This window comes from Macaca nemestrina, chromosome 19 (genome assembly GCF_043159975.1).
Source record: "Macaca nemestrina isolate mMacNem1 chromosome 19, mMacNem.hap1, whole genome shotgun sequence".
Taxonomy (NCBI): Eukaryota; Metazoa; Chordata; class Mammalia; order Primates; family Cercopithecidae; genus Macaca; species Macaca nemestrina.
Window position 1 is genome coordinate 24,438,191 of NC_092143.1, and position 24,607 is coordinate 24,462,797.

Genomic DNA, 24,607 nt, shown 5'->3' on the forward strand with positions numbered 1-24,607 from the left:
GATGCCTCCATGCTGAGGTTTTCAAGTTTTTCACTGTGCCCAGTTGAAATTAATTATAAACTATACATCTATTTGCATATTAATTATGAAAACACACCATGGAATATATTTAGGATAAAGTACAGCAGGAAAAGATGGCAATTTATGAATACTGTGTACCAAATCAAATGAAACACCCAACTAAGAGTATTTTCCAAAAATAGACTTTAAAATGTATCTTTCTTCAATGCTATAGGAATTCAGTCCTTTGAAATCCGCAAACAAAAAGTCCATTTGCTAATTTCTTGATTTCAGATTGTTTGGGACAGTATCTACTTGAACTATGATGGTAAACCAATTCCAAAATTAACCTGAATTTTTAAAAATTTTTTTACTGATAACCATAACCATGGTCAAATCTGTTCTATGGATGTGGCTCCACAAATGTGGGTCAAAAATATGAATCTAAAAATTGAATGCATAGTCAAATAAGTTGTGAATATGCTTGGTTTTTAAAAATGAATTCTCTTATTGCATATTACCTTTGATGTGCTATACATTATTTTAAGTATTATGTAAAGTGTTTCACAAATTTCTCTGACCAGGGAACACTTTTTCACAGAGCATCTTCCTGGACCAGTGTTCTTTGGGAAATCCTGGGTCTGATGACTTGCCATTGTTGTCATGTGTCTCCATTCTCTGGTTTCTTCTTGGCTTCCTAGGTTCTGCCACTGTGTCCGTCACCTGGGATTGGAGAAAGGCAAATGGAACAGACCCACTCAGAATTACAGTCCTTGTTTATTTCATCAGAGGCTGGCCTAATACTTACATTAGCATTAGCTCTTTCTGGCTCTTCTTCATGTTTCACTCACTGTCTGTTCACTTCTGACCTGAAACGATGGGACTGCAGAAGACAGAAGGAAAATATCTGGTGGTCAGGCCAACTCTGTATACCCCATGATGAAGATGTTTTCCATAGGAGTTCATTGTCACAGGTGAAATTTAGTAGCCATAGCCAAAGATTTCTTAAGCCTTTCTTCTAATCAGTGTGCCACAGCTATTTGATATGTCAGTCTCAGCAGATGAGTTCTGGGAAGATTCATCCCTTTCATGAGCAAAGGGAGAATGGAAAGGGAAATGGTCTAACTCAAAGAGGGGAAAATAAAGGACGGAGGGATATAACATTTTTTAAGCTTCTAGTATGTAACCAGCACAGTGCCACGTGATGTGTATGCCAATTTCAGTTCCAATCCCCATATTAGGACTGAATTTTAAAAAGCTACAGAAGTTAAGAAAAATAAGAAGAAAGAATGATGCGGAAGCTAAATGAATATTTCTGTCTCAAGGAAAGAGCTGCGACACTTCTTCCAGAATTCCACCTGGGCCTTTTTCTGTCCCTTCCCACTGGGACAGCAACTTCTCCCTTCATTCATATTCCAACCTCTTTTCTCCACTTCTTTCCCTCTTGCGCACTAAAAATCCAACTCCTCGTCATCAACCCACCACCACCTATGTCTCTTTATTCACATTAAAACACCCTCATGCCCCTAGTTTTCCACTGCCTTTTTTTTTTAAATTTATTTATTATTATTATACTTTAAGTTGTAGGGTACATGTGCATAACGTGCAGGTTTGTTACATATGTATACTTGTGCCATGTTGCTGTGCTGCACCCATCAACTCGTCATTTACATCAGGTATAACTCCCAATGCAATCCCTCCCCCCTCCCCCCTCCCCATGATAGGCCCCGGTGTGTGATGTTCCCCTTCCTGAGTCCGAGTGATCTCATTGTTCAGTTCCCACCTATGAGTGAGAACATGCGGTGTTTGGTTTTCTGTTCTTGTGATAGTTTGCTAAGAATGATGGATTCCAGCTGCATCCAAGTCCCTACAAAGGACTCAAACTCATCCTTTTTTATGGCTGCATAGTATTCCATGGTGTATATGTGCCACATTTTCTTAATCCAATCTGTCACTGATGGACACCAAAAGCAACGGCAGCAAAAGCCAAAATTGACAAATGGGATCTCATTAAACTAAAGAGCTTCTGCACAGCAAAAGAAACTACCATCAGAGTGAACAGGCAACCTACAGAATGGGAGAAAATTTTTGCAATCTACTCATCTGACAAAGGGCTAATATCCAGAACCTACAAAGAACTCAAACAAATTTACAAGAAAAAAACAAACAACCCCATCAAAAAGTGGGCAAAGGATATGAACAGACATTTCTCAAAAGAAGACATTCATACAGCCAACAGACACATGAAAAAATGCTCATCATCACTGGCCATCAGAGAAATGCAAATCAAAACCACAATGAGATACCATCTCACACCAGTTAGAATGGCAATCATTAAAAAGTCGGGAAACAACAGGTGCTGGAGAGGATGTGGAGAAATAGGAACACTTTTACACTGTTGGTGGGATTGTAAACTAGTTCAACCATTATGGAAAACAGTATGGCGATTCCTCAAGGATCTAGAACTAGATGTACCATATGACCCAGCCATCCCATTACTGGGTATATACCCAAAGGATTATAAATTATGCTGCTATAAAGACACATGCACACGTATGTTTATTGCGGCACTATTCACAATAGCAAAGACTTGGAATCCACTGCCTTTTATGCTCAGCTCTCTGCAATCTGACTTTGGCTCCACCATGCTATACCCAGTTTAACCAGTGGGATCCTCAATAACCTTTCAATAGCCAAATCCTAAGGGAAATATTAAGTTCTCCTCTTACTTGAAGGCTGTGTCACAACTTGCATTCTTGACACTTTCTTCTCTCCTGATTTATTACAACTGCTCCTTTGTATTTCTCTTAACACTTTGATTCTTTCTGAATCTTCTTGCCTGGTTTATCTTCCTTCTCCTCCTCCCTTTAGGTGTTGATGCCTCCAGAGTTCCTGTTCTTATCCCTCTTCTTATTTTACATACTGTCTTTGGCTTATCTCATCCACTATTCTCTCTCTAATCTTCTAATCATTACAAGTTCCTAGTCTACAAATGTTGATGCCTTTTGGGTTCTGTCTTAATTTTTCACATGTTTGCTGGATATTGCCATGAGGAAGTTCCCAAAGCAAACCCATTTTATTTCCCCTCAATTTTTTTTTCCTCCTTCAAGAATCCTGTCCTGAATTCAATGGAACTTTATTTGCCCAGTTACCTAAATCAGAAACCCACAAGTCCTCCCCAACTCCAATTCAGCTTTCAACTGCCTCTCCTCTCCCAAGCAAATCTGATCTTGTCTTTAACACACAATCTTTAAACACATCCAGGGCTTCTCCATTGCTTGCAGTTTAAAAAGCAGATGTCTTGTATGGCACTCAAAGCTCCTTAAAAACTGGCTCTGACCTATGTTTTCAGTCTCGTCTCACATCATTTTCATTCCCAAATTCTCATCATGATTTGCATAACTTAAATCATCCTTCCCTGCTGGTAGCTCCCTAAATATTCTAGATTTTCATTCATCTTGATGCATTTCCTGAAGATTGCTTTCTTGAACATGACCTTTTATGTGTATTCTTCAAGATCTACCTCCTCTCAGAGAAACTCTTCCAGTTTTCTCCTTCCTCTTGTCCCGCAAGTCATGGGTCGCTCTGAGTTCTTTCTGAACCATTTTAGGGAGCTCTAGTGTAGGGCTTCTTACATTGCATTGGAATTATTTGTCTGAGTGTCAGCCTTCTCAACCGGACAGTAGACATTCTTTCCTCTGCTCCTTTCTGGCCTCCAGCACAAGCTGACACAGTGCCTAGTTACATGCGTCATCAATTGAAACCTCTCCCTTAACCCTGCTTGCCTCAAGTGTCACTGATGTCCAAATAATATAGGTGTATCTCCCCCTTTGTACCTCTTCTGCCTCACCTCATGACTCCTTCTCCTTTGCAGTTAGTAGACACAAAATGTGGGTAACTTGCATAATTTCTCTACGCTTCACTTCCTTTATCATTAAATGAGAAGAATAACAGAACAGAACTCAACGCAAGGACTTGTTACAACAAGGATTCAATGAGAAAAAGCAGGCACCATTTTAGCACAGTGCCTGAGTTATAATATACGCTCCATAAATAATAGCTGTTGGTGTTGCTATTACAAAAGGAAGACTTTTTTTTATGATTCAATGTTTTATTGTAGCCTATAGCAAATTAAAAGTTATCCTTACTCATGTTTTGCTTTACCCTTTTTTCTGTTGCCTTTATTGGATTTGTATTGACCATACCATTTAGCATAGAAATTTCATTTTAGATTTCATTCATGTGCATTGGTCATTTTGTCTACCCAGTATTTCTACATCTTTTCTTTGGTATGAGCGTTCTAGCTGTCTTTTGAGAAATTACTATCCCTACGTTTTATGTGATCCTCCTAATGGACTTGTCAACCACAGTGTCCTCCTAGCTACATCTTCCATTCACAAAGTAGGGACATGACATGGCCTAAGCCAGGATAATCTCTATTCTAGAATTTTGTCACAGGACCAAATATACTGATACTAACTCACTCATAGTCAATATTATATGCATCTCAGAAGCTCTCTATGTTCTGTTGCTTGACTGTTACTTTAATTGTGGGAGTTTTAAGTTCACTATCTTTCTAACAAATTAATTCTTTCCCTTAAATTGGGCCAGACTGTTATTCCGTGGCTTTCAACAAAGTAACCATAGCAGGTAAAACATTGCTCAGCTATGTCAACACTGAATGAACTATCTTTTGAGCAAGTGAGAATTGGAAAGTAGAAGGTAATTCAAAAAAGCATGAGACATAGTTCTGGTTTAAAAGGGATTGCAATTCAAATAGGAAGAAAAAACAAACATGGATAGAAATTAACTCAGGAACAACTAAATGATAAATAGGGGACAATTAAGTATTAGGTTAAATCATATGCAATTTCTCTTTTTGTAAGTAAAAAAACTATTGCAATTTCCTGTGGGTTAATGTAATGGAATTCTAATGGAACATAAGAAAAGAAGGGAAAAACAGAAACAAAAACAAGATGAGCACTCTGCAATGGGAAAAGCTCCATGTAGGAGGTGAAACTTAAGCTGGACCTAAACATGTGGACAGGCTTTGAAGAAAAGGAAGAGGACTTAGTTGGAAGGAAGAAGTGAATTAGGAAAGGCATAGAGATAGAAAAAAGCATTCACCTTGAAGATCAAAAAGGAGCTCAGCTTGATGTCAGAAAAGGACATGTTTGGGAGATCGGTAGAAAGCATGCAGGGAGAATTGCATGAATAGCTGTAGTAGACAGAATAATGGCACATAAAGGAGTCTGTGTCCTAATCTCCAGGATCTATGAATATGTTAGGACACAGGACAAAGAGGAATTAAGGTTGCAGATGGAATTAAGATTGCTAACCAGATGACCTTAAAATAGAGGGATTATCCTCGTTTATGCTGTTGAGCCCAATGTGTCACAAGGGTTCTATAAGTAGAAGAGGAGGCAAAAGAGAAGTTTGCAGTGACATGCTGTGAGAAGGACTCCATCCACTGTCGCTGGCTTTGAGGATGGAGGAATGCCACCAGAAAATGAGAAATGTGAGCAGCGTCTAGAATAGGAACAGGGCAGGAAATGGATTCTTCCTTCCCTACAGCCTCTGTAGGGAACACCTCTCTGCCCAAAACACGATTTTAGCCCAGGGAGATCTGTGTTCGACTTCATAACTATAGAACTGCAAGATACTTACGGTATGTTGTTTGGAGCCACTAAGCTTTTGACAATGTCTTACTGCAGCAACAGAAAACAAATATAATGATATTTAAAACAATTAATTTTAAAAAAATAAGATAAGGCTACTGACCAGTCAGAATGAATGCCCCAACCAATCAAAAGTACCTGCTGAACATCAGCTCAGAGTAGATGGGCTATAGCCACTTTACAGAGGGCTTTGAACTCGATTCCATGGGGAACATGTAGTCTATTGAGGTGTTAGGTATGAATGTATTCTGGCAAAAGCAATAAGATCAATGGATGATATCAGTGGCCTCTCTAACACATCTCTGTCCACACTGGAGTAAATTTTCATTTAAAAGTTGCCTGGTTTAAACATACCAGCATTTTTTAAACTCTGTATGATTCACCTGTGGGACCTGCCAGATTATTTTGTTTGATTATTTTTGCTTAAATTATTAATGCAGCAGATAGTGTTGATGTTTATTGCTCGTACTAGGCACAGTTCTTTGGCAGTCACTTTTCTCAGCAAGAGAATCAACTAAATGAAAAAAAATTAAAAATTCATAACACTTAAAGCCTTCTTTTTTGTATAAGTCATAAATTAGATGGAAGAATGGAGCTTTTTCCTCTTTCACCAAAACATGAGATGAAATGGCAGAGATTAGAACATCAACAAGGGACCACTTCTGAGTCTAAAAGTAAAAAAGGATGAGATTACTTCCAGGAAATTCTGTGGCTTACTTTGGAGGGTCATCCTAGAAGAAAGGCCGAGTTTGTTACTTTTCTTCTTCTTTTCTTATACACAGTCAATAACTCAATCTTTTTTTGTCCCAAACTATTTAATCCTATTTACACCATTAGTGATTAGAAAAATGCCTTCCAAATTAAAAAAAAAAAAAAGAAAAAGCTACTTATGTGAATGAAACTCTCATACATTGGAAGTTATTTAGTCTGTGGCTTCTATGATGTGGTGCATGCATTTCTGTATGTTTGACTATTAAAAAGAAAGCCACGTGGTGTAAGGGATAGGGCATGGGCTTTAGAATCCAATGGAGGGGTTTCAAATTTTAGCTCTTTCATTTACCGGCCATGCTGTTGGAGCATGTTAGTTGATACCTTTAGGTGTCCTGTATAGAAAATCAGGATTAAAAAAGGACTCAGCAGGCTATTAAGAATAAAGTTCACATGTATATAGCTTACTATGTGCCAAGTACTATTCTACTTTTTACACTGATTACCTCATTTAATTCTCGCAACAAAACCATGTGCTTGATACTATTTTACAAATGAAGAAACCCAGCCTTAGAGAGGTTTCTTATAATTTGCTTAAAGTCTCACAGCTAGTAAGTGGCAGAGCTGGGATCTGAACCCAGGCAGTCTGACCCCAAAGTCTATGATCTTAACTATTTAGTCTAATTACTGGTTTCCTTCCTTGTTTCTTATCTGAAGGATTATACAGGCAATATTCAGCTTAAAAATAGGTTCTATTTTAAAATTGCCTTTGAAATTGGTGATTTGCCACTTTGAATTTATTTTATCCCAAAATTGTGCTACCAAAATCTTAAATCTATTCCAGGTTATTAATAAAAAACAAACATAAATAAAAATCTAACCCTTAATGGAAATAAAATATTATATATTTGTAATGCTAAAGAAGAAAAGTACCATAGAACATAGTATAAATGACACATGAAGATAGTATAAATCACGAAGATGATTGAACATTTCTAGCCCTCAATTATCTTATTTGTGAAAGATCCTAGCTGTCCCTAAGATCTAAATTAGATGAGGATAAGGAAGTAAATGGAACTTGTGGTGGGAAATCCGAAGGGGGAGTTTAGGGAGCATTAATACACTCGGAATTTGATGATGTGGGCTTTTATTGTTTAATTTCCCTTTAAAATGTATAAATTTCTTTTCCCTTCTTATAGATTCACCACCAGCACTACTCTAACTAATTTTCTTCTTGAGAAAGAGGAGAGGGAAAGCAAGGAAGAGGAAGAGAAAGAGAAATAGATAAAAACACGGTCAAGTAGAAGAGTCTGTGGTGAGTTGAGGAACAAGACAAGATGGAGGTGATAGTTGGAGAAATTGAGGATGTGCGTGGAGTAAGAGGGAAGTGGGAGTAAGAGGGAAGTGAAGTAAGACAACACAAAAGGCACCAGAAAGACGATTGAACATTTGCAAATCCAGACTCTCTGTTAAGTGCATCCATATCAATAAATTCAATTCAATCCAATGTTACATTCCATCATCTAACACCCTTAGAAGTCATTCCCACACATATGCTAGGTTTCTATCCTTATAAATTAACAAAATTTTATTTGTTTTTGTGTAGTAGAAGCTAGCTCTTTCCAGATCAGACTTTGTCCCCCTGGCACTTGCTGAGAAACGATCTTGGTTATAGGTCTAGAGATAGTAAGTGGTAGTTGGGGTAAGTTTTAAGGAGAACAGATATTCTCTTGCAAGGCAGCTGCCCCAGTGAGGTTATTACAGTGTCTTCAAGCAAAGGGAAACTAGTCTTCTCAAACTGAGGGGAATAAGCTGCTTCCACTGGGAAGGGAGGCTCATAGCCATTTGGTGATTCAAGATTCTCAGCTTTGATTCAATTGATCCAGATGCCACATCCAAAGAGTCAGGGTCCCACCTCTCCCCAGTCAATACCCTAAATTTCACATAAGAAGGCTGGTGAGTCTGTGTAATTTTGCAATCCACATAATAAGAATCTGAGTTTGATTTTCAATTAGGTCAGCTCTGTGGTTATAGGAAGAGAGTCTTTAGGAGCAGCCATAGCAAAAGTTTTCTAGTTCTCTTACTATAATTTGAGCGTTTAAAGCCCTGAACTTGTCATTGTCCTCCTATAAGTCCCCCAGTTCATTTGAAGCAGCCCTCATACCTCATAGGTCTTGAAATCATCATCACTGCCATCACTGCTACCATGAAGGCCAAGTTCAGCAGCTATTTGTTCCCCTAAGACACTGGTTCAATTGGCACTTTTATCACAACTAGTCACAATTAGTCGAGATAGCACTGCATGCCATAAAATACTGATATTTCATTTCCACGAGCAGGGTGCAGCATTGCACTCAAACCCAGGGATTTAAACCAATCCCATAACTCCATTTGGAGGACCTCTCTTCTGGGACTACTCCTAATATCAGTACTGTACATTCAGGGTCCATGAGAGAAATCAAAACCACATTGGGAATTTCAACTGAGAAATTTAGTAAAGGAATTTAGAAAATTCAAGAACAAAAAGGCAATCCAGCCAGAGATCTGGCAGTTCAAGGGAGGGGCCAAATGGAGAATGTGATGCAGACCCAGCAGAGGAAGTACCTGGATACTGCACTTCCTTAATGGGGTATGAGGAAGCTGGTTCTTTGTGCTAGAAGGAGTGGGACATGCCGTTCCCAGAATAATGCTATTGGAACAGCTTAGACCCTGAAGGAAGAAGTCTCTTTTCTTCTCCTGGCTTTCTTTCTCTAGAATCATCTATTGGAAGAACCTAACTGGAGATAAAGGAAAAATAGTGGTCAGAGTCCTGGTTGCAGTATCATAGGGCAGATCACAGAAGGCCAGGTTTGGAATGAAAGACAGTAACTAAATCACTGCACCATGAGTGCAGGGTGAAGGAGTTAGCAGTTACATGTAAGGTGCGTCTGTGGCCAAATCATTCACATAGTGTCTGTATTTACATAACTATAGCCATGGACTAAGATAATCAAACCGTTAATCAAACCAATGTAGCCAAATTGATTTAAAAGTTTATTTGTACTAAACTGATAAACTTTTTTTCTTCATTTGAAATTGTTTTGGAGATGTTGCACATCAAGCTTGTAGCTAGCCATGCGTACAAAATCTTCCAGCCTAGTCTAAGATGAAAAAATATCTGCTGCCATGATTCCCCATGGGCAACTGATAGACACCGTGAGTAACAGGACTTGGATTTCTGAACCTTTGCTCTGTGGCAAAGCCATACAGCTATCCCCACGTGATCTGGATATATCTTAGGCTAATCCACTTTATCAGTGTAAACCTGAACCTGAGTCTAGTGTGAAGTACAGTGACAACTTAAACTGTGTTGTTAGATAAAATATCTGACATAAATGTATAGATGAATGAATAATTTAGAAAGTGAATATCTGATCCACTTTTGTTACAGATTTCACGTGAATCGAAATTTGGAGCTTGAATGACCCAAATGCTTTGCCTACGTTGATCCTACATTCAGGCTGCTTACATCTCTCTTGACTTCTCTAAGAACCAGATGGTCACCACTTAAAGGTCTGCTGGAATTTTAACAACACCTTCTCAACCAATTTCTTCTTCATGGGAAAGTAAAAGCAATAAAAATGCCTTCAAGTTAACCAGGTCTTATTAGGTACAAATTGTTGCAAAGAAAGTGAGGTGGGATGGAAGTAGAAGGTTGTTTTGAAATCATCTCACAAATGTCAGCATTCAAGACCTGAATGATCCAAGATAGTAAGAGCAGATCAATGATCTCTATAGAGAACACTCTACAAAGGATTTGGAAGGAAAAGTAAACCCACAGGGCTTTCAACCCTCTTCCTTTGAACAATGGGGCTCATAGAGTTCTCAAGACAGAGGAAGAAGTTCCTGGAGATGCCAGACAAAGAAGGAAAGGTGATCCATCAACCTCCACCTGCTTTACAAACTGGCCAAAGAAAAGCCCTGCTTAGCAGCCCCTTGTAGATGGGGCTAAGCTGAGTGAATGGAGATGAGTGGAGATGTTCCCGCCTCATGGGGCTTCCTACAGCGGCTGCTGCTTCCTTCGACGTCACAAATTGGGCAAATCCTCCAACGCTAAGGGACCCCAGACTGTGCTCCAGCTTTCAGACGGAGCCTTTCATAGCAGCTTCCAGCTGTGGGCCGTAATGGTGCCACATGCGTCACTGGGGCTAGGATCTGTCCCATGAGCACTGCTGTCAGAGGCCTAGTGAGTGATGTGGTCTAGGGCCGTGGGTGCTCACTCAGATTCTGCCTTGGTCTTGACCACAGCATCAGAGATGATTTGACGCATTGGGTTTGAACATGTTTTGAGTTACTCTGTATTGCATACACATGTAAAACAAATCTGGGAACCCACAAGTGTGTGACCCATTATTTTGCTCCTCTGCAAAGTGTTTATTAAATTTTCAAAAACGAGATGATACAAAGAGGCAAACAACAGAAGCAATCACAAACCCGAAACAGTTTTCAAATCTATAAACAAGTTTTGAAAAAGATTCAAGTAACTTTCCAACTGTGTTGCCAATGCAGTGAGGAAAACAGATCTTTCTTAAGGTTCGGGAAATTTTCAAGTGTGTCAGAGTGACCCGCACACGTCTGTTGGGATGTTCTGAGTGGCAATGAATTCACAGAGAAGCCCTTGCTCCAGACTTTCAGGATACAAAAGCAGCAAAAGCAAGGCCTTGCATCTTGGTGCCCTTTAGTGACTCTAGGTCTCTCAAGATTGGAAGCCCAGAGACCTAGGTCCAAAACCAACTTCTGCCCCTAGTCATATAAGGGATATTGGACAAACCACATTGAGCCCTACTTCTTTATCTATAAAAAGAAATGCTTTGTCAAACCATTAGCAGTGACTCATTAAGAGGTTTTAAAGACGATTTGGTGGGTCTCACCAATATTTTAGAAGAAAACAAAACAGAATCAAACCAAAGAGAAAATATCAGAGTGTATTACAGGTAGTGAAAGTAGGCTTTGTTGTAGGAAATTTCTGTTTTAATATGTGTGTGTATTGAAATTGTTTTGTTCTTCTATAACATGCTTATTAACTTTTAAAAATGAAAAAATATAAAGAGGTAAATGTCAGAAGCAATCACAAACAAGCCCCAGTTTTTAACAATTTCTGAAAAACATTAACTTTCCATATTACTGGCAAGTATATTTTTCTGTACTAGGTTATACAATAAGATGTTTTTCTTAATAAACATTTGGGTCAAGAGTTTTGAAAAACACCCCTCTAAGTTTCTGTCCAGCTCTAATCTTCTATGATTCCCAGAAATAGAAGGGACCTGCTCACTGAGCCGTAAAGATAATACTCTCATGTAACATTTTTTAGCACTTACTACGTTTCCAGGCACCGTGTCAATTGCTTTCCATGCATCATCTCATTGAACACTCCCAACAACCCTATGTGTTAGGTAATCATGATGCTGTTTTACAAGGACTGAGGAAATTAAGCAATCTTGGAGAGGTTCAGAACATATAGTTAGCAAGAGAGCCAAGATTTGAAACTTACAGGCTGACTCCCAAGTCTTTAATTTTTCTTATGATTTGCTGCCAAACATGTGAGATTCTGAGCATCAGTTAGTAACTGGGCCCCTGGTACAGATGGGCACAGGTCTTTTGCCTGAATTTCCATGTGAAGGAGGATGACCAATCATTTCCCTTCCTCTTGACTAGGAGAAGGTGCATTGTGCATTTCAAAAATCTGCCTAGCCCTGGGAGATAAGGGGGTCACTTTACCTGTTTGCATTTCATTAAATTTCACTCAGTGTCTTCCAGAGTCCTCATGAGTATCAGAGAAGGCATAATCTGTACACGTGGTTTCATTTAAAATGAAAATATCAAGCAGTGTCATTTTCACAAGTATCCCCACCCTGTCTGAGGCTGAGAAGAGTGTAGCTACGCATACTGCAGTGAGAAGAAAACTTCAGCTCAACTGGAGGATGTAAAGGTACAAGTAAGGTTTCAGCAGAAGCACTCATAAACCTCACATGAAGTCTTTCTTCTTTCCTAGCTCATACCCCCATTAATGCATGGACTCTGGCTTGACTTTATCAGGTGTCAGAATAGGCTTCTGTGTGTATTCTTGACTAGAAGTAAAACAAATATTTTCTTTCTAAAGTTACTGAGTCCCATTGATCTGTATGAAATTTCACCATTAGATAGTCATTCCTTTTGCTTGAAGGCTCTGGGTCTGCTTAAAAATCAAACCTTTGTATGGTTCACAAGCAAAGTAATTAATTGCCTAAATGACCATTAGGTCATTCTATAATCGAATAAAATTCCAATGGTACACAAACAGTAAATTCAACTGGGAGCCATGGGTAAGATTCACAGTGTACAGCATGATCTGGAGAGGCAGGCTTAGCTGGGGATCTAAGTGAAGCATGAAACTCAGTGGGGAGGGTCATAGCAAAGCATCAAAGACAACTCTTGGCCACTTGTAAAATGTTGCAAGAGGTTGCAATACTCCAGAATAATCACAATTTTTTCATACAGTGCTTCCCAGTTTATAACATGTTACTCTATTTAACACTCCTAGCATCCCTTGGGGTAGATATTTCTGGAGGAGGAAACTAAGGAGAAAAGGGATGTTACGTGCCCGAGGTCACCCACTGTGAAATGGCAGGTCATATAACTCCTGAGCCCTTCTGAATCAACCACACTTTCTTCCCAAGCAGAGGGGCTCATTCTCAGTGCCCAGATCTGAGCTCAACCATTCTCTTTCTGGAAAAAGACATCTCATGCCACTTTCGACACATGTCAGGGAACACAGAGATACATCAAAGAATACAGGATTCTGGCTTTAATGCCTACCTAAATAAAAGACTGGAGATGTGGATGTGTGTGGTACAGACACACACAACACAACACACATACAGCACACATACAGGATCACTGGGAAGAGTGTCTGTTCTAGGTTCATAATTCAACCAAAATTTATCGGTGATTAAAGCAATTGAGCTTTGCTCCCATCTCTGATTTCGCCTTGACTTTCAGTCCTCAGCTTCTTTCTCCTTTTCTCCCCGCCCACTTTTTAGTGGCCTTTGTTCTTCGTTCCTGAGCCATCTGGTTGCAAAGTATGGTAGGAGCACAGTGCAGCAGACACATGAAAAAGCAGTACAAAAAAAAAAAAAAATTAGTAGGAGTGAAAACAAAAGACATGAAGATCCTGAATTTTTAATTTCTCTTTTCAGATTGAAATATCACTGCTCCTAGTTCTGATGCAAAATTGAAAAGAGTGCACTGGGTCTTCGAATGGCAGATTGACATGGAGAAAGAGGGAAGCATGCCCAGGACAGCCTGGGGGTCAAGGCTGGACTCAGTCATGCCTGGACAAGCCATGTGAGTTGTCTCTGGACTTGGACGACATATCAGAGGAGCTATTTGAGGAGCCATATCAGCACCCCTGCTTCTATGGGCCACCAGGCTGTGGTGTTCAGTCCTTGCACCATGAAACTTTTTTTTTCCAGAAGCCAAAGCTTTGAGCATCTCCTCCCGTATACAGAGTGTATATGTTTATGTCCATGTCTTCCACCATGTGAACGCATGAAACCACCACCTCAAATATCATAAATCCTCTCTCTCCCCCTTTCTGTCTGCCTGTTTATCTACAATCTGTCTATTTAAATTCTTTTTAAACAAGAAGGGAATATCTTTATGCCTGTTTGTAGGGATATTCTACATCCATCTGTTATTTACATCATTCGTTTTCCTGAGGTGTCTCCAACAAATCCTGGCTGGATGCACTGTATGTGTTATTAATAAAACAGCTGTAAAAATATTAACTGTACGGCCTAATTGTCAGCCCTGATTGGGAGCCAAGTTTATCCCCGGACGGATGCGGAGACTCAGAATTTGGGCTTCCATCCAGATCTGACCCTTGCAGCTCACTTTACATTTGATTCTTTGACCATTTAAGCTGTTCTGGCTTCTTTTTCCTCCCAGGGATCTGTGCACATCCGGCCTCCTGGCCTCCTGGCTCCTTCAGGTGGCGCTGGTCCAGCTTCCTGAATGTTCATGGCCAGGCCCTCTCTCCTCCTCTCCCCACTTTTGTTAAACTTAACAGCCATATGCTAGAGAATCACCTTCCAGTAACTTAAAAGATGAGTAGAAATATTGTCAGCATTGCCTCTCCCTGCACACCAGTAGGAAATAGCATTTGGAGAGTCTGCATTGGAAAACACATCTCTATTAAAAGCATTGGGTTAGGATACCAGAAAACCCAGAGTGATTGGCTGCAAAGTGATACTTCCTTAGTATCTGGAATCAGATCAATCTCTCAGCCAAACCTTCTGGATAGGGAAGATAAATGAAGAGGTGATAATACATTTTATTTTTAATGAAGTGCTCAAAATAAACCAAATGAGGGCAGAAGTTGGCAAGTGAGGCATTTTTTTACTGTGCCCTCCTTGGGATAGTTGGATTAACCCTGATTGGCTTATACCTAAGTGAAGCTAAAGTGTTTACTGTGGGGCAAGACTGGGAGGACAGACACTGCATAGAAAACAACTTGGATTCTGCCAGTATCCAGAAAGCCTTGGCGTCGTCTGCATCTAATTCTTAGGTGATGGCATAGAAGAACATTCTTAGGTAGGGTGGTATGGTGGTTTGCTTCATTAAATGTGAAATACATAAATTATCTGCCAACATTTCACAGGTGAAAGGATGAATGGCACCATTCAAGCTCACAGTCCCAGTAACATTTAACATGGCTGTGATTAGCTGTCAAAAAGTTGGATAAGATTTGATGCTTTATGTTTTGTTTTGTTTTTTTTCTCTGTTGGGACTTTTTTTATGATTGCAATACTCCACTCAGTGAAGGGTTTTGGAAATTTTATAGGACTGGCCTTTGATTTTGCTTATTTTTCTAGAAAGATTTCAAGCAGGCTCTCCTGCCATATAAGATTACCTCTCATATTCTCTTAACCTCACATTTTCCAGGGCATCCCTGCCAATGTTTCCAAAAAGACTGCTTGTGCTGGGGTCATCATCCCAATTCTCATAACTATTAGTATTGACAATCTGGTCGGACACTAATTGTTTGTTTGACTTACACATTTTTAAATAATCGCTTGTAAGGGGAACCCATATTTTGGTCTCTAACAGAGGTAATGAAAATTTAAAAAAAGAAAACAAAAATTCGAATTACCATTCCTTAAAAGAAACTGCAGCAGGTTGTCAATGAAGTCATCAAATGCACTGCTGGAGAGCTGACCTCAACAGAAAATTTAACACTCCGCTATCTTGCTTGAAAAATACAGATCTTTTTTTATACATGGTCAATTGTCTTCCAAAAATGTCTGCATTGTAAAATGTTTTTGTCTAACAATTGGACTAGATTAAAATGACTTCATAGAGACAAACTGTTTTTAGCCCTGAAATAACTCGAAATTGTTAGATATTTCAACAGCAGCTATCCTTCTTTTTCTGCCTTTGCTTACCATATAGTTACCTGAGTTTAAATGTGTTGATGTTTCCTGACCCATATCTTATAAATGTATGACAAATTAAATGTCTTTTCAGTGAAGCAAAATGAAAATATTTAATAGAAATCTTAACTTTCATGAGAGCAAGAACTTGCTTTATCTACTATATGTGTCTCCCATAGTGCTTAACAGACAGCAGTTTGCCCATAGAGCTCAATATTCGTTGACTAATGACCAAGTTAATAAAATTCTCTACTTGGCATAAGAGGGAGGTCTAAGTTTCTTCCTGCTTTAAGCTTCTATATTACACTGTTAAATGGTAAAAAGACTTTTAGCAATTCTTTATTTTATTTAGATGTTAAACAGTGTTTGCTGAGTATTTTCTATGGCACTTAGCACAGTGGTAGGCACTGGGATGGATTCATAAATATACATGAGACCTGCCTCCCACCAATAAAAATTATATAATTTGTTTGTGGAGCCAGGATATCATATAGCAGAAGCATTGTAAAATCTGGAGTAGAATGGTAGTAACTGCATATAGGCAGATAGGGCATTCAATTTCAGAGAAAAGGGCTGTGGGATTAGTTACAAGACAAAACTTCATACGAAAGACAATGGAAGAGCTGGACCATATAGAAAGCAGAAAATGAGGAAGAAATAAGCAGTTTAAGATTGAAGACGTGGTAGACCCAATATATTCATTGCTGAACTTTTTGTCCTAAAGCCTAAATAACAATAACAGATGGAGACTAACTGGTGAGCTCAAAGTTTGGTGATAATTCAAGCTTTTCTTACAATCAATGTTTATAAGGTGAAAAAAAGTCTGCACTCAAGTGTGTGGTATGCATTAATAAGTTACTGAATATGTTTAAGACGGAACAAACTTTATGTCATTGTTAATGTCTATTAAAATGTGGCATTCTGAGAAGGTGAGAAGTTAATTTTTGGTGATGGCTTCCGGAGGTAGATGGAATGAATAGTCCTAAAGGTATTCAATTACCAGAGAGAAGGCTACTGAGGAGATAAGTTTAACTCCCATGATTCTGGAAATCTCAAGTGAAAACAACTTTAAAAATAACAAATTCAGCAAATATTTACTATTTCAAACAAAACACCGAGTTTCCATTACTTTTGCATGGCAAAGAAGTGGAATTATTAATCTCAGAGGAGATAGCTTTTTGTTCAGGAAAATATTCTAATGCACTTTTTTTTTTTTTTTTGTAAATGATGCCCCTCTTGTCTTAAAAGATAGGATTAAAAAAAGAGAGAGAGCTAAACTGCACTACATAAAAAATTAACTGGAATTTGGGAACTGGTCACTGATGCCTCATTGGTGGTTGGAGAGGGCTGAGCAACTTGGCAAGAGGCTGGCAAGAAGCCTAGAAAGAAAAGACAGCCATGCAGACGTCCAGGCCGAGTGGATAGCTGAGGGGCTTTTAAGAGTAGTGGTGATTAATATTCAGTTGTCAATGTTTCCTATTCTGAGTTGTGCTGAAACCATTCATTTCTATCTTTAAAGCTTTAGTTAAGATCTGCCTAGAGATGTGTTGGGTGTTGGCAGAGAGTGGAGCAGTACTGAGCCTGGGTCAAAGCGGCGTAGAAAGAGGATGTTGGTTATGGGAGCTGAGACAGCTAATTTAGGGCAGGCTGCCCAATGACCAACCCTGGAGAACATCAGCCTTCCCTTGGGAATCCTCAAAGGTTTCAGGAAGAGTGTGGAGGACATGGATAGAGGCTTGAGCCATTTCCTTTGGGTAGTAAAGAAAAGGGAAATATCAGGCTCCTGACATGTAGGTAACTTTTAGCCATGCTGAGACAGCTGGATGAACAGAACAAGGACAACATATCTATCCATCCGTCAATTGATCCAATTATTCGTCATTCAGTAAGTACCAAGAACCTATTATGCGTGAATCACTACATTACAAGAGACATAGTTTCTTTTTTTGTGTGCAGATTTTAATTTTAATAATTAACGTATACACAAAGCACATTAAAGAAATAAAACCCAAAGCTTCCAGGATGAGCTTGACTTTCTATGGGCCTCGGAGAATGACTTGCATTTGAATAAGAATCAAAGGAGACATTCCAACGTGGATACCCTGGGAAGTCACTCTCCCTAGGCTCTGTCTAAATGGCATAGGGGAGCATATGGTCTCATCCCAGGATGTACAGTCCTTTGCCACAAGTTAGAGATGAAGCTGGGCCTGGTATATGCACCTGAATATTCCTACAGCTTCTGAGTCCTGTGGACAATGACAGAGGAGACAAACCACACAAGAAATGTGTCTGGTATAAAACAAAACTTTAAAAGAAAGAATTAAAGGAGGGAAAGAATAACATTCATAGCAACTCTTGATATTTAGATACTAATTTGTAATTTGTCATGAAATTGCATGTATAATATCTGATCTGTCATCACAACTGCTCTTTGAAGCAGGTATTATTATTCCCATCTCTCAGAAGACAAAACTGAAGATTATAGTTTGAGTAATATGTTCCAAAAACATAAAATTAGACCATGTGAGTGACTCAATTGTCAGAGTAATTGTTATTAGTTTTCTCTCAGATCCAAAAATATTCCCTGACTTGTTCATCATTTTAATAGTTTATATTAAAAGTGCAGGACATATAATGAAATTTAAACTAATGAAAGGTAGAAATAAGGAAAGATTACTGATTAAATCATTCATTCTTCATCTAAATAGCCAATTCCCCATTTTATATGATGCAATTCTCAAAAATGTTACTGTCATGTCATTTTTCTGGGATGCATCACATAAGTGAGAAGGTACTTAACAGAGTATTTGGGTGTTGCTAAATGCATCTATTGCATACCACCTCTGCTTATTCCTATCCTAACATTATGAACAGTACTAAAGAAATACAAACTACAGTCTCTGCCCCAAAGAAACTTCTCATCCTCTACATAGACGTTTTCCCCTTTCATGAAAGAACTATGGTGACTTTAACTTCCACCTAAGAGCTCAAACATGGAAACATTTTACCAAGTTAAAAATAAGCAATTTCTAACATTATGTTAATTACACCAGGATAAGTTATCAAGAAAAAAAGCAGTTGGTGTAAGCATTTTCTTTCCTTACTCCCATTTTGAGCAGAAGTTAGCATTGTATCTCCAAATGTCCAAGTTATCCTTATTCCCATGTCTGTAGGGGAAATGGAAATTTCCTTTCATGACTTTATCCTCCTCATCCCACTCTCCTTTGGACCTTGAGTGTCATTAAGTTGGGTAAGGAGAGGCAGAACGTTGGCGATTTGGGGATGAAACTGGATAGGAACAACTGGATCCACCAGAAAGACAGAGATTCCTTAGAATTCCTCCAGCACAGAGAAGCCATGGACTTTCCAGCAATGGGCCACATTGTGGGCCACTCTCCAGTGAGGAACTGCTATGGGGTGCTGAGAGGTAGACACTGGACACATGCACAGCACTGACCTTGAAGGCAGCAATGAGCTTCCCAATGAGCATGACCATAGCCAGTTTTGTTGGCTGCTGAGAAGGACCCCTCTGCAGCCTCCTGGAGCAGCTGCCTGAGTGTTGCTAGAATACCAGCACTTGACTAAAGGGACAACAGAAATAATGGTGACTCTAAGGAAGGAAATGTCCCTCAGTTTTTCTCCCAGCACACACACAAAATCAATATCTTTTTAAAGGTTTGTGAAACTAGTTTCACTAGTCAGATATGTGGTTGCTCAGGGCAAATTTAATTTCATAAGGACTAGAAACTCCACGTGTGCCATTCCTTGCCCTCAAGTGTTGTGTGGTAGAGTCACCTACATTTACAGGCAGTTGATCCTCACAAATCACGGATTTCCTATTTGGGGATTTGCCTACTTGCTAAAATTTATTTCTAATCCCAAAATCAATATGGGGGATACTTTCGCAACTACTCATGAACATGGCCAGAGCAGTGAAAAATTTGAGTTCTCACACTCACGTTTCTAGCTGGATCAAATAAGATGATACTCCCCCTTCTTGTTTCAGCTTTCTCACTGTAAACATGTGTCCTTTACATGGTCTATTTAGTGACACATTTTTTACAGTTTTCTGCTTCCTGTTGATGATTTTGCTGTTTAAAATGGTCCCTAAACATACTGCTGAAGTGCTATGTAGTGTTCCCATGTGAAGGAAGGCTGGGATGTATCTAATGGAGAAAATATGTGTTAGATAAGCATCCTTTAGGAATGAGTTATAATGCTATAATGCTATTGAGTTATGAGTTCAATATTAACGAGTCAACAATATATATTAAATATGGTGTCTTTAAACAGAAACACACATGAAGCGAGGTTACGTATTGACTGGTGGACAAAAATGTTGTAAACAGAAGCTTTCAGGAATTTAACCCTGTATTTCTCCTAAGAGCAATGACTTGGCATTTGCTGATTCAGTGTTTGTGGACTTTATAACTATCATGAATAATAAGAATCTACTATATTTACATATTCATTGATTCAACCTATTATGTGCAAAACATCCCATTAAGCAGCAAAACAAAAATAGGCAATAAATTCTGCAATTTCCACCAGATCCTAATATACTGTAACCATACCATGCACCACAGAACAGAATTCAGTGAAGGTTTTCTCACTCAGGAAGTGTTTTGGGCCTCATGATTATTTCTGGAAGTAAAGGAGATAGTTATAAGGCAATCTCATTTATACAAAAGCTCTGACAAGAACCCTGAGGACAGCTCCGAGGATGTTTGTAGTGTGGCTTCAGTGTGTTTGCGGTCAATGCTTCCTGTTATAAACACAGGACTCAGGCTTTCCAGGGGGCTCTGTGAGCATCTGATCCTGGATGAGACTTGGCATGTTGCATTCCAGCAAAGGAGTGTATGTAAACAGGTTGTAAAATAATCATCTTGAACCCTTCCAAATGTAGGCAAGGTTAACAAACAAAGAAAATGAATACACCTATGCCTATGAGAATGTTGCTTTTGCGCCTGTCTAAATTGAAAACTGATGAGTTTACAAAGTGAATGTGGCTAATGATGACTGATACTTGACTTACAAGGGTGGAGCCAAAAATGTCAGCCATTTGCTGTGGGGTCAACTTTAAGTTCTGGAGAACTTAAAAAAGCAATTGTGGAAAGAAGCAATTGCAGTCTTCAGGTGAGCCTCATGGGTAATTGGGTTGAGTTCTAGCATATTTCCAAGACTTGGTAGCAAAATTATAACTGAACAGTAAAGAAGTAGTCTAGAAGGTAAGCACCAGAAGGATGAGAATTTTTGGCTGTATTGCTCATCACTACATCCCTGGAGCCTAGAACGGAGCTTGGCATAAGGGAAGCACTCCATAAATACTTGTTAAACTAGGTCCATTTAACACTTGAATATGTTGTGATACAAGTGCTAGTGTTTCTGGATATAGAGCATCATGTATCCCTGTCCTGCTTCTCATACCTATGTTATTTCTCTCCCCAGACCAATCTGTCCCAGTCTCCACTTTGCCCTCTAAGCAGCCAGTGATTTTAACCCCAGAAGAAACCAAGAGAAGAAGCAGAAGCTCCATTGCTGGGCAGAAAGTCACCAAGTACCCATCCAGTCCCATGACCTGGGCCTCTATTCCCAGTGGTCCTGCTCCTGACCACTTCCAGAGGAGAGTCTATTATTTCAGAGCAATCACACCTCTGCCATGTAGAGGACTATTTACTTACAGGTAATTGGTGGTATTTTGCATAACGATCTTAGCTTGTTTTAGCAAGGATGTCTTTGAGGTGATGGAGTTGTTGATTTTGTGGCTGCTAATGATATTTTTAAATTTAGAAATTTTTCCCTTTTATGTTTCATTACCAACTCAGAACCCAAATTTCTCTCCAGAAGTTTCAGGAGGCAGTAGGCAGGCTATTTGGGATAAGAACGCATGTTGTTCTATGCAGTTTTTCTCCATCCCCTATTTCAAGGATTCCTCATTATAACTGAGTTTCTCTAAGCCTCTGTTTCTTGTCATACTTTTTTTTTTTTGGAGACACAGTCTTGCTCTGTCACCCAGTCACCTAGGCTTGTGTACGGCAGCACAAGAGTGGCTCACTGCAGCCTTGACCTCTTGGGCTCAAGTGGTCCTCACACCTCAGCTTCCCAAGTAACTGGGACCACAGGCATGTACCATCATACCCAACCATTTTTTTTTTTAGAGATAGGGTCTCACTATACTGTCCAGGCTGGTCTTGAACTCCTGGGTTCAAACAATCCTCCTACTTTGGCCTCCCAAAGTGATGGGATGATAGGCATGAGCCACTGCACTGCGCCCTTGTCATATTTCTCTGGGGCAAACCCCCTTGTCATGCAGGTGATATGACTTTGCTATGAATAAGTAAAAATTTACCATTTGCACTTATTATTCACTTGCTGTATGCTGAGCTCTTGAAGAGTACTTGGACTGAATTGTGTCTCTCCCAAATTCCCATGTTAAAGCCCTAACCCCTAATGTGACTGTGTTTGGAGATAATCTTTTAGGAGGTAATTGAAGTTAAATGAGGTCATAATGGTAGAACCCCAATCTCACAGGGCTGGTTCCTTGTAAGAAGAAGAATGAACATCAGAGCTCTGTCTGTCTGCAACGTGAAGACACAGCAAGAACGCAGCTGTCTACAAGCTAGGAAGACAGCCCACACCAGAAACTAAGTTGGCTGACACTTGGACTTCTCCACCTCCAGAGCTGTGAGAAATAAATTTCTGTTAAGTTACTCAGTCTGTGGAATTTTGTTATGGCAGACCTAGCTGATTTAAAACGAAGGGATTTTCTACTTTCTATGTAATTCAATAAGTTTACAGATTAATTACAGCATTAAGAGTTACAACCTATATGTCGTAAGAGCATTAAAGCACACACAAGTCCTGTCATCTGCCATGAGATCTTATCTGTAGACCTCTCATCACACTCATCTTCAATTACAAAACCTCTAATTGTTGCAAAGTTCTCACCCAGACAAGATTTTGCATACGCTCATAGACAAGTTTTCTTGGCTACTACATGGAGCCTTCCTCTTGATTTCTTCTTGCACCTCTCTGGCAATTTTCACAGTGCATCCTCCAGAGTTCACAGCCTGCAGCTGTCTCCCTCAAGTTTCCTTACAGATTCCAAAGCTGTAGAAGCACTGGAGTCTTTGAGGGTCCAAAATGGTAGGTGCCATGTTCTCTGGAATTCTCAGGCCACCTACCTACACCTCATCTTACTTCCACTCTCCTTAATCACCTTCCATCCTACAGGACTCAGACATGGATCCATACTGAGTTGGGTCAGAGACAAATACAAATCTGAGTCACAACATTCATGCTGTCTCCACATGGAAACCTTCTCTCTCCAAGAGCCAGGCTTTTTTTCTGATTCTATCTTCCACTAGGTTAAGTTCTCTCTCAAGAGTTCCCTCACTTCTCCCTGCTACATTTAGTTGCATGTCTGGAGGTTACCAAAAGTTCAAATTATATACTGTTATGACCTTAGTTCATGCCTTTGAGATATATATGTGTGTGTGTGTATATATATACACGCATATATATATACACACACATATACACATATATATACACACACACATATGTTTTAATATGTATAACCATTTTGATGATTTTAAAAGACTACTCAATCAGTGTGGGAAATTTGTAAAACACAAAAAATGTAAAGAACAACATAAAAAAATTAGAACCCTATCCCTGTTCTCCAGCATTATATTATTTCATCATTACATATTTCAGTGTGTGTCTCTAAAATGTAATAACACTTTTAAAATACCACCATCGCAATTTTTAAAAACTAACAAAATTAAGGCTGGTCATGGTGGCTCACAACTGTAATTCCAGCACTTTGGAAGGCCAAGGCGGGCAGATCACCTGAGGTCAGGAGTTCCAGACCAGCCTGGTCAACATGGTGAAACTCCGTCTCTACTGAAAATACAAACATTAGCCAGATGTGGTGGTACACCTGTAGTCCCAGCTATTCAGGAGGCTGAGGCAGGATTATTACTTGAACCCAGGAGGCAGAAGTTGCAGTGAGCCACTGCACTCCAGCCTGGGCAAGAGAGCAGGACTCTGTCTCAAAATAATAATAATAATAATAATAACAATAATAACAAAATTGTAGTTGTATTATTCATATCTAGTTAGTGTTTAAATATTATCAATTGTTTTGTAATCTTTTACAGTGTGTTTGTTTGTATCAAGATCCTGTTCTTAGATTACAATTGATTGTATTTCCCTAAGTCTGTTTAAATCTCTAAGATTTTGTATCCATTAGTTTTCCCTTACAATGTATTTGTTGAAGAAGCCAGATTATTTGTCTGTCACAGTTTCCCACAGCTTGGATTTTGATAAATTAAATCATCAGGGTATCATTTAACATGTTCTGCTGTCCCCTGTGTTTCCTGTAAGTTTGCAGTTAGAACTAATAATCTGTGGTCTGCAGCCCACAAACAATTAGTGAATATAATTCAGGGACACACTTGGGGAAAAAATGACATATGTATTTTTACTAACTTGCAACTAAAATTTAGTATGCTCTTCAATTAAAATATTAGACAACAAACAACAGTAATTTTAATAGCATATGTGACTTTGCCATCAATAGAAATCCTATTTTCCTATCATATTCCAGCTGTTTCATGATATACCTAAATATTGTTTCATCTTACCATGACTTCAAAATTATTACAGCTATTGGACCTGCCTATAGATCTTATTATTGAATATGTTGATGAAGAAGCCCCAACATATTGTGTGTGTTTGTCTGAATGTGTGTATCATATATATGGG

General features: G+C 39.1%; 2 long non-coding RNA genes and 1 other non-coding gene across 3 annotated transcripts in view; 2 read left to right on the forward strand and 1 right to left on the reverse strand.

The window, feature by feature from the left end:
• Positions 1-483: 483 nt before the first annotated feature.
• Positions 484-24,607, reverse strand: part of LOC112425775 (uncharacterized) — a 54,372-nt gene continuing 30,248 nt past the window's right edge. Inside the window, exons 3-4 of the long non-coding RNA XR_011617229.1 lie at positions 8,991-9,159; positions 484-723 (exon numbers count right to left, since the gene is read on the reverse strand). This is a non-coding gene — a long non-coding RNA (uncharacterized lncRNA). The remainder of the gene's footprint in view (positions 724-8,990; positions 9,160-24,607) is intronic.
• Positions 747-10,201, forward strand: LOC139360108 (uncharacterized). Its single transcript, XR_011617228.1, has 3 exons — positions 747-974; positions 7,586-7,701; positions 9,817-10,201. It is a non-coding gene; the product is annotated as an uncharacterized lncRNA (long non-coding RNA).
• LOC112425790 (small nucleolar RNA SNORA73 family) lies at positions 17,924-18,124 on the forward strand. The gene has a single exon (XR_003016936.2). It is a non-coding gene; the product is annotated as a small nucleolar RNA SNORA73 family (small nucleolar RNA).